The 6,339-nt window shown below is 38.0% G+C and overlaps 1 protein-coding gene across 3 annotated transcripts in view; it reads left to right on the top strand.

Annotated features, from left to right (window-relative positions):
- Positions 1 to 2,622: 2,622 nt before the first annotated feature.
- FSIP1 (fibrous sheath interacting protein 1) overlaps positions 2,623 to 6,339 on the top strand; it is a 181,738-nt gene continuing 178,021 nt past the window's right edge. For 2 of the 3 annotated variants that reach the window (XM_019644902.1, XM_019644900.1), the window contains exon 1: positions 2,623 to 2,796. The gene's annotated coding sequence lies outside the window, so the exon portion shown is untranslated. The remainder of the gene's footprint in view (positions 2,797 to 6,339) is intronic. The other variant, XM_019644901.1, reaches the window with a different exon arrangement.

The raw sequence follows: 6,339 nt of genomic DNA, 5'->3' as shown, positions 1-6,339 counted from the left end.
TAAGGCACAGTATTTGGTTAAATCAACGTTTAGTGCTATGTAATTGTAAGTATTTTACTATCATTTGATTGCTTTCTTTCTTGTACATTGCTTTATTTTTCTTGTGGAATTTCTATGTGGGTATTGATATTTCTTCTTAAACACTCAGAAATATCTATAAGATCTGAATTCAATGCCCTTTATCCATACCTTTTTCTATATGCCAAATTCATAAGATTGTCAGTTGCACCCTCACTCACCCTGGGAACAGTATTTTATTTACTTTATTGTTTTTAGGAGCAAACATAATAGAACAGGCCCATTTCTAAAGCAAACGGAGAGATTTCTGGAGCCCATTAGCTGATCCATGTCACTGATGGTTCCCTGGGCCTCTCCCTTTACTGACATGTATTCTATCAGCTCTGCACATGTTTCTGTCTCGCTGCTCCCCTGTTAGCTGTAGTAAGCCTCTCCTGACAAGCTGCTTAGGGCACTTACAAGACATTTGGCCTTTCGTTGACTTAACGCTTTTTGATCGTGATGTGACATGCCAGGGTGATCCGTCATCCCACAATAATGACGTCAGTGGCTTCCTGAGTGAGCCCAAACCCTTTTGCAGTTTGAATAATGTTGAGATTAATGTCTTTGTCATTTGCTGAGATGGAAAGAGTTGACCTGGTGGACTCGTAAGCATCACCTTTGGCACAGTGAATGGTTGGAGGCCAAATCAAATGATCACTCTGTGTGCCTTGGAGGAGCAGCAGGTTGTTTATATTTGTGCTTCTGCCTGCGTCCAAAACTTCCCTGTACTCTGCCTACACCATTCAAAAAAAGAAAGAAAAATGAATCACATTGTAGAGTAAGAAAAGGACGTTGTTCCACGTGCGGGGCCAGAGGCAATTGCCTTTCTTCATTCTGTTATGAGAGAAGTGGTTTAATTCATAGTTGACAGGAATTCAGGAAAGGGCTTGGTTGAAGATATTCATTCACATATAAAGCTAAGTATTGAGAAGACAATATCTGGAATTCTTCCTCTTTCTTTAATTTTACTCAGCATGCGTGATACCCCCACATTACTGAACAAATCTGGAGTGGTCCTGGGCCGGCCGAGTGGCGCATTGGTTAAGAGCTGGCTTGGAACGCCAGCTCTGAGCAGCAGGGCCCCGATTCGGATCCCACATGGGGCCACTGACACTGCCCTCTACAGCTAAGATGGTGAACAACAGCTCGACCTGGAGCTGGGCTGTCGTGAGTCACTGGTGACGGCATAGGCTGCAGCCCCTGCTGCAGTGGGCTGCCATAAGCTACCGTGTGTGGCTGNCTTGTAATGAGAACTGTCAGAAGCATTTGTTTAAGAAATAAGAACAATCAAATTTAGAAGTGTTAACAAGAACTGTAGCCTATAGCAAATATTCAAATATGGGGGAACACAGAGAACATCATTGGGTACCATCTGAATAATGTACCATACAAATCTCCAAGCCAAGTTAACAACACCTCATAGAATCATGGGTTGGAAATTTCCAATTTAAGGAGTTATTTTGAATCAAAACTTATTTCTTGGGACACCACTCATAGAATTTGTATAAAGTATACAATGGTCATCAACTTATTAATATTTATTTTATTTGTAAGAACGACTCCCTACTAGCAGCAGGCAGGGCGGGGAACACATACTTCTAACATGGCACCAGCTCCAAGCAAGACTGACCAATCATATTGTGACCTCATCCCCCCCAGGCGCTCCCGTCTCAGTTTCTGGAATGTCGACCTCCACTTCTGACTTAGAGTGTCAGCGTTTCCTGCTCTTGCTTTTGACTTGACATCAGTGGATATCTTCAGTAGCATCTCTATGTTGATTGCTAATTTTTAATCCTCATAGAAGAATCAGAATACTCTCTCCAGTTTTCCTGATTTCTCAACTGATTTTTTTTTTTAAATTTGGAAAAACATAAATTTCCTGAGACATGCTGGGAATAAATTATTGCATAGGAGCAAAGAGGACAGTGAGGCTGGAGAGCAAAGTCTACCAGGGAGAGGTGGTAGGACTGGAGGTCTGAGCGAAAATGGAGGGCCTCATCATTTAGGGCCGGTGGGGGAAAGCAGGCATTTCATGGTACTGGGGATGGAGAAAATCAGTTTGGGGACTCAACACAATAGACCTTCATGCACCGAGAATTAGAAAAACCACAAATAGCAATTATTACCCTTTTTGGACAATGGCCCAATTTGTGTAAAACCACTATTTTAAATTTATACGGCATCCAAACTTTACCAAGAACTTCGCATATATGATCTTTTTGAGCGGCACAACAACCTTGGAAGGAATTATTATCCTCCTCATTTTATGGAAGAGGAAACTGGACCCAGAGAGGGTAGCCGACCTGCAGGGCACCACATTAATAGTGAGGGACAGAGCCATACAAGCATCCAGACATCCTCGTTCCCAGTTCAACCTAAATGCGAACAAACCATTCCTCGCCCACACTGTCCTCCGGGAACATGGAGGAGACCACCGGGGGGTTTCATCAGTTCCTCGCTGCCCCTGACCCCCACGTCTTAATTCTGGATGGTACAGGCCTTTTTTTTTTTTTTTTTAATCGCGAGACTGGAAGCGCGCTGCTTCTGGTTGCCAGGGGAACAGCGTTCTCGGAAGCAGGAGAGCTTTGGATCCGTAGCTCCTTCCACTTCCAGAGTAGCTGTGGTGGCGGGAAAGACCCCTCCTCGATGGGGGTCGGTGGGTGACGAGGCGAGTGTCAGCGGTGCGTTTCTGAGCCGATAGATTGGTGACTAGCTCCCACAGTTTCCGCTGGTAAGGTGAGGAACTGCACAGACTAGGAGCCAAACTCGATAGCCGTGGGACAAGCCAGTGAGTGAGCGGGGCGGTGTCGTGTTTGGCTGCTGGGCCCAGAGACTGGCTGTTACGGAGAGGGGGCAGGGCCAATGGGAGGGCAGGGGCGGCACCCGGGGGCGGGCTCAGCGGGGCCGGTCCAGGCCTGGGTGCCTAACATCCTTGAATTTATATTAAAAATCAATCACTAGACATTTGAAATGGACTATAAATGGCAAAGGATGCAAATTGGTATTTTACAGAAAAAAAAAATAAAAGGTGGCCAGTAAATATTTGACTAGAGGCTCAACTTCTCTAGTAATTAAAGAAATTTAAATTAAACTCCAGATACCTTTTGACACTTACCAGATTTACAAAGATGAAAAAGTTTTGACGTTAACCAGATTGACCAATGTGGGGAAACTGGACACTTTCATCTCATCATACCTTGTTGGTAGTGGTGTAATTTGGTACAACCTTTTTGGAGGACAATTTGTCGGACCACCAGAATTTGAAACGCCAAGTGTTCTTTGACTCAGCAATTGTAATTTATCTTCTGGATATGTGAACATAAAGATTTGCAAAAAAGATTAACTTAAAATTGAGGTATACTTTACATACGGTAAAATTCACTCTCTTAATGTGCAGTTCTATGAGCTTTGATAAATGCATACAGTTACACAATTACCACCCCAATCAAGATACAGAACTATTTCATCATTTCCCCCAGCCCTTTCTGTAGTTAACCCCTTCCCACCCCCAGCCCTTGGAACCACTCATCAATTTTCTGTGCCTGTAGTTTTTGTTTATTCCAGAATGTCATATCATTGGAAGCAAACACTTGGAGTCTTTTGAATCTGGCTGCTTTAAATTTAGCATAAGGTAACTGAGAACAGTCCATGTTTTGTATCAGTTGTTCCCTTATATTGCTGAGTAGTATTCCATTGCATGGATGTACAGTAGTTTGCTTATCGATTCCCTAGCTGAGTGACATTTGGATTATTTCCAGTTTTTGGCAATTTTAAGTAAGCTAATATAAACATTCACGTACAGGTTATTGTGTGAATACAAGTTTTCATTTCTTGAGTAATTATCTAGGAATGAGATTGTGAAGTCACGTGGGAAGTGTATGTTCATAAAACCTGCCAAGGAGTTTGCAACATGGCTGTGCCATTTTGCATTCTCACAGGACATGTATGAAAGTTCCAGTTGCTCCCCAACTTTGTCATCATTTGGTATTGTCAGTTTTAAAAAAATATATATTTTTCACTATTCGAATGTATAGTTATATCTTATTGTAGTTTTAATTCACATTTCTTTGATGACTAATGATGTTGATATCTTCTCATGTGCTGATTTGCCTTCCATATATCTTTGGTGATGTGTCTGTTCAAATCTTTTGTTTTCTTATTATTGAGTCTTGATATTTCTTTATGTATTCTAGATACAAGTCCTTTGTCAGGTATGTGTTTTGCAAATACTTTCAATATTTCGGTTTTGTTTTCCTTTTCTTAACAATGTCTTTTGAAGAGTGGAAGTTTTAAATTTGGATGCATTTCAATTTATCAATATTTTATTTTATGAATCATGCTTTTGATGTATTTAAAAATCCTTTGCCTAACCCAAATTCACACATATTTTATAGAAATTTTAAAGTTTTAAGTTTTATTTTTAGGTCTGTGATCCATTTCGAGTAACTATTTGTATTGCTGTTAATAGAACACATTCCATATACAACCTAAAACCTGATTAAAAAATACTACATCTATGCAGTGGAAAACTATGCCATCATTTGAAAGCATGAAGTATATTTGTATGTGGTGACATAGAAAAATCTCCAAAATATATTAAGTGTGAAAAACGAATTGCAAAGCACTGTACCATTGGCTTGTGTTTGTGTTGGGGAGGAGTAGATAGGTATAAAGGAGAGAAAGTTTGCATATGCCTAAAAAAATGAGACCTACAAAAATCTATGAACAATGGTTTTTAGGGTGAGGGGAATTTTGGCTTTGAAAACCTTTACATACTTCTGTATTATTTGATTCCGGCCCCCCTAACTCCCCCAACCCCCTATCTCATGGGCAAGTATTTCTTACATAATAAGCAAATATATAAAATAAAAAAAATTACCATACAATAATTTTTAGACATTAAAATCAGGAAAATAAATGTAATGCCACTTTTTTTTCCCTTTGGTTTGGCTATTCATTATTACTAAACAAAGGAGTATTCATTTTCTTTTGAGTCTTCCATTCATCTCAAAATATCAAATTACAGCAGCATGTGTCCCCATTTTGGTTTTAAATCATCCATGATGGTTGCATTTCTCACAAGCCTGTATGAAAAACTTTAATCTTATTTGAAATGAGTGTTATAAAAAGTTGTTACATGTTAGTAGTGATTTGTTACAATTTAGAATCTGGTCATATATCCATCTATTTAATGGAATATCATGAAGTAAATAATATTCTATTTTCGAAGTATCTTTAATCTAAAAGAAAATGCTCAGAGAAATATATGAGTCCAGTTTTGTTGAAAAGACATAAAGAAGAAATGGAAAAGAAATGTGAAAACAATGTTTAGCTCAGGGGGGTGAATATTGAGTAATTTTTATTTATTTTTGAATACACTTTAATGTATTTTAGAAAATTTTCTACAATAAGTAAATTCTTTATGAATTCAAGATATACTTAATATAAAACCAGAGATACAGATAATCAAAATGCAAAAAAAAGAACATCCATGAATGTACCAACCCAGAACATATGTGTGTTACTTCCTTGACTTGTGATCATCTTTCAGGTCCCATTCTGTATATTTCTTTAATTAGAGAAATTGGACTTGTTTTTCTTTTAGAAGATACTGACTATTTGTCTTTCTTCTTTCCCTTCCCTTCCTTTTCCCCTTGTTTATGCCCTTAGCCAGTTTTTTTATTGGAATGTTTCTTTTTCTTATTGATTGGTAAGAGCTCTTAAATATGCAAATTTATTAACCTGTTGTGTATCATCTATGTTGCAAATATTTTTCCCAGTTTCTCAGGTGCCTTTTAATTTAATTTAGTTTTTTTTTTGGTTTGACACTCAAGAGCATTAAATGTTACATAATCAAAACCTATGTCTCTTTTTTTAATTTATGCTCTTCGTGTCATGCTTAGTAAGTCATTAACCTCATTATTATGTAAATTATCTTTATCTTTCCTTCCAGTCCCTTGGAGATTTCATATTTTATATTTATTTATTATTTTTAAAATTAGGTTTTACTTTTATTAAAGTAATATAGTAAAAAATGTCAAACGGTATTATAACATTTACAATAGAAAAAAAAAAGCAATATCTAGTCTCCTTCTCCAAGGGCAGCCATCTAAACTTGTACATATTATGCTTATTTAACTATTTTTTGGCTTTATCAGTTTTTAGACATTCTCTTTGATTTCCTATATGACAGATAAGATTTCTTTTTTTTTTAAAGATTTTTATTGGGGAATTGGGGGATGGGAACAGCACTGGGGAATTGAGGGAAGGGGAACAGAC

Source organism: Hipposideros armiger, unplaced genomic scaffold (genome assembly GCF_001890085.2).
Source record: "Hipposideros armiger isolate ML-2016 unplaced genomic scaffold, ASM189008v1 scaffold_92, whole genome shotgun sequence".
Taxonomy (NCBI): Eukaryota; Metazoa; Chordata; class Mammalia; order Chiroptera; family Hipposideridae; genus Hipposideros; species Hipposideros armiger.
Note: the sequence above shows the minus strand (reverse complement) of the source record. Positions and strands in the feature narration are given on the sequence as shown.